The sequence below is a fragment of the Crocodylus porosus genome, unplaced genomic scaffold, assembly GCF_001723895.1.
Source record: "Crocodylus porosus isolate Cpor-Errol unplaced genomic scaffold, CroPor_comp1, whole genome shotgun sequence".
Lineage (NCBI taxonomy): Eukaryota > Metazoa > Chordata > Crocodylia > Crocodylidae > Crocodylus > Crocodylus porosus.
Genome location: NW_017728943.1, coordinates 77,829,014 through 77,833,602, shown reverse-complemented (window position 1 = coordinate 77,833,602; position 4,589 = coordinate 77,829,014).

Here is a 4,589-nt window from a genome sequence, read left to right as displayed (position 1 = left end):
AGCTGACTTCCTGCCCTTTGGGCAGGGGGCTGGACTCGATGATCTCCCGAGGTCCCTTCCAGCCCTAATGTCTATGAAATCTATGAAAGTACCTTTTCCCTTCCTCCATTCCAGGAGGCAACAGTTGATTTAACTGCCAGGTCCACAGAGGTATGACACTGAGGGTGGCTCCACCCACATCAGTCTTTTACCTCTTCCTGCAGACCCCACCAAAATAGGAAATGCTGAGCTGCCTTGTTCTTGTGGGTATCTGCTGCTTTGCATGAGAAAAGTGACATGTAAGCAGTGTCAGTACCCTGCAATGATCTTTTGAAGTCCCTTCTAGCCCTTAATTTCTATGGTTCTGTGATTCAAGGTGAGCTGTGAGCTAATGCTGAGAGCAGAATCTAGGAGGGAGCAATAGAGTAGTCATAAATTGGGTAACACCTTAATGAGAAGACACTTCCTCTCCCTGTTCAGGATTTTATGTGGGAAGTGGAGGGTCAGCAGACCTTAGCTGGCCACACTGGTGACAGGGAGCAGGCAGAGAGCTCAGTCCTGTTGGAAGCTTCAGGACAGCCTTGACCAGCCTGGGGGATGAATGGTAGGATGGCAGTTTGGCATGAGTGGTTGTACTAGCTAGGCTGAGGTCCCAGGTTTAGGGCTGCAGCCTGATGTTTGTTTAGGTGAGATCTATTTAGCGATGCATGGCTTCTTGATTTTGCAGAGAGTGACGGCAGAGGTTAAGCTTAAGAAAGTAGACTCAGGATGAGAACCTGATGCCATCCTAGCACACCTAGCAAGATGTCAAGCTTTGGAGGCATTTTGCATTGGGGGTGTAGGCTTGCAATATCCCATGGTTGAGGCTAGCCTATATTTGTGAAAGACCTTGAGAGATTTTCTCCTATATACCTACTGGGGGTCTTTAAGATAAGGCTGGATAGGCATCTGGCTGGGGTCATCTGACCCCAGAATTCTTTCCTGCCTAGGCAGTGTCAGACCTGATGATTTGTTGAGGTCCCTTCTGACCTGAGCATCTATGACTCTATGAAATGAGCAAATATGGTCAGAAAAGCAATATTCTTGTGTCATATTGTGGTCAGGCAGGAACACGTTGACCGTCAGCAGTTGGGATCTGAGAGACCCTTTCCTCGGATGTTCTCTTGCTTATGATTTCATTCCTTTTAAACTACTTCTCTTAACTTTGCTTATGCAAACTTGGCTTAACTTAAATGTAACAAACCGAAAAGCCTACTAAAGCTACTAATGCAAGCTAGAAGAATTCAAACTTAACACAAAGTTTTACAGGGTTGAGTGGTCAATTGCTGGAAATAATGGGAAGAAAGTTTAGGATGGCTATCCAGAGAATGTATTTACAATAAGACCAATAACACTGTGGGATTTTCAGCTTATAGAAACATAGGCCCTTTAAAATTTGCTGGACTAAAACACTAGGAAATGTATTATAATGATCAATTCTGTACTACTCCAGAGAGACAGACCAAAAGACTTAGTCAGCCTTTTCTGTCCTTAAATTTTGTAATTCCATGAAGCAACACAGCAGGAGGGAAGAGGAGGAAGAAAAAGTTTGATAAACAAAGTAGGAGATGGCCTCTGTTAAAGAGAAACCTGCACATGTGGAAATGCTGGAAGGGACTGAGGACAAACTATAAAGACTTCCGATGAGTGAAGGTAGTAGGCAGGGAAGAAAGGCAAATATGAAGCTGGAATGAATATGCTGTAATTAAAGGGATTAAAATGAACTGGAAAACCTGTTCCAAATTCATCAGGCCCAGACTTCCTGAGAAGGACTGCTGGAATATACAGTGGTCATGTCTACATAAATGGTGGACTGCACAGTTGTTACTGCGTAGTCATTTAGTATTTGCATAAGCAAGTTATGGCTCAGTACCATCACCAAACAGTTTTTTCCGGATGCTACTGTGCAGTAGCAATGAGCTATTGCACAGTAGCTTGTTACTACTGTGCAGTACTGTCACCACACAGTTAGTGCCTCATGTAGACACGCCCAATATACAGCATCTTCAAACAATAACCCAGACTTAGTTGATTTGTAAGTATAAAAATGATCATTATTTCAATCTCTGTGACATAATTTAAACTCACCCATTGTTTAGGGCCACAAAAGTAAGTTAAGGAAAATGCAAAAAACAAAGTAAGTAATCTCATTGCACCTTGAATGGGGGAGCAATTTAAGGTAGTTCCCTTGTCAAAAGTGATGCAGTTTGATGAAAGATGTGTAGGACAATGACATTTTCAGTGCAAATCCAAAGCAGCAAATGAAATTTTGTATAGCAGAAAAATAAAAGACTTACAAAAGATTTCAATGTCAAAGCAAAACTGCATGCTCAGTACTTTTTATATCTCAAGGGAGTACTTAATAAATGGGTAGCCATCTGCTGGGCATGAACATTAACGGAAGTTGCATAGTTAAAATCCAGCACAATTGTTTTAATATTCTACAGGTCATTGCCAGGTCAAGAAATAATGATTGTATGAAGTCGATCCACAGTATTCTCTACACACAATAATGTTTGTCTCATTAGGTTTCTTCTGTATTTCCTACTTTTTGCTTATGAGGGATCTGTAAGAAATTTAAAAATGAATGGAAGTTTCTACAGTTTGTTTTTTAACATTACAATGCTGTTGAGAGTAGGATGTGCATACTAGCTGAAGACTTGTCTAATCTATAAATAAGGTGGGGTAGCTATTCATGATTCCTTTCACTTAATCCGACCATGATGTCACTGCTCAGCTTTGGAAAAGTAAAAGGATAATGTGTCTAAGGTTTCCACTTGCCCGGTTTTCACCCAGTAATGGAGGCCTTTGGCTGAAGCCTGGTTGCCATTTGATCTGGATACACTGGGCACATCTACACGTTTATTTATATTGTATTAAATTTACTATGCAGTAATTGGAAATAGGCCGGTGTCTACATGGGACTACATCTAGTTCCAGGTCACCTGCACAAGTCAGAGCAGCCTGTCATGTGCCCCTGTGGCCACCAGGAGAAGCTCCAGCCTTCAGCCACATGGCTGTCAGCACCTGACAGCCATGCTGAGGCCAGAAGCAGCTGCCAGCATGTAGCAGCCATCTTAAAGGATCATCCCTGCCCACACAGCCCTGCTGAGCAGCTCCCCTGCCTGGGAGCTGTGTACCCAGCACAGGGGCAGCATGCAGCAGCTCCCACCCTGCCTCCCCATGCCACCCCTGCTCCTGGAACCAATGGCCTGTGCTGCTGCTGGCAAAGGTGCTGGTTCTGGTGGCCCCACCACATCTGCCCATGCCCGGGACCCAGGGCAGCTGTGCACCCATCAGCTGTGCCCCAGGGCACTCGCTGCGGGAGGTTCTGGCTGACCCCTTCCTCCTGCGCTCTCCCTCCAGCCCATCTGCTCCACTGCCCACACACCCCTGACCTCCTACCCACCCCTAGCACCACTCCAGGACACACACATAGGCAAAACCATACAAACTTTATTAACAGAACAAAACCTACATCCCTCTTCCCTTCCCCCTCAAAAAACAGCTTCCTCCCCACTTCCCTCACACAGTGCCCCTTCACCACCCTCCCCATCCACCAACAATAAAAACACCGTTCCCCAAACTTGAAAGACACTTCACATGCCTGACCCCATCCCTAAGTATACCTGCGAGGGGCTGAGGGGTGGGGCTGCCCAGGGGGAACAGACTGGCAGCAGGCCTGCTCCATAGCTGCAGACAGTGCCTCTTTGGTCCAGTGGCCGCAGCAAAGCCTGGGGATGCCTATGGCCAGCAAGCACTGCAGAACTTGCTCTAGGGTGTTGCTAGGGGCCTGCTGCAGGATGGTGGGAGGGACCCAGGAATCCTGTGGGGCTGGGGCAGGGGGCCAGGTGTGGCAGGGCATGGGCACAGCATCTGGTAGGTGGCTCTGGGCAGCAAGCTGCTGCTCCAGCAGCACCACACACCACTGTTCCAGGGCCACCAGCTCAGTCCTGTGCACCACATATGCCTAGAGCGGCACCTCCTCCTGGGTGGTCTCTTGGGAAAGATGCTTTGCTCATCATGCCCACTGGTCTGCCATCCAGCCCTCCACTGTGACCACTAGCCACTGGAGCAGGTGGATCCCATCCTGGCTGCACTGTTGGTGCAACCAGCACCTCCAGGCAGCTGTAGCAGTGAGCTTGCAGGGGTGGTCCTGTGGCTACCTGTGGCTGCTCCCTCTCATCCAGATGTTGTCCCTGAAGAGGCAAGAGACAGAAAGCTTTTGTTAGAGTTTGCAACATTTGAGAAATAAGATGCTATGCTCCAGAGGCCCTACGCTGCCTGGTCAGCCATGCATGGGTATCCAGGGATCATAGTAAGGTGGCTGGCATAGGCAGTGGAAGCGGGGTGCTAACTAGGGCTGTGAAAAATTTCACCAACTTTTCATTTTGATGCTGTTTTGACTCGTTTCGAGCTTGAAACAGTGAAATCAAAATGAAATGAAGGGCTTAAAAACAGCCTCGAAACAAAATGAGGGCAGTCAAAAAGTTTCGCATGTTTCAAAATGTTTTGAGTTTTGAAGCTGAAGCTGGGCTTACCTGCAGGGAAACAGAAGATAAGGAGAGGAA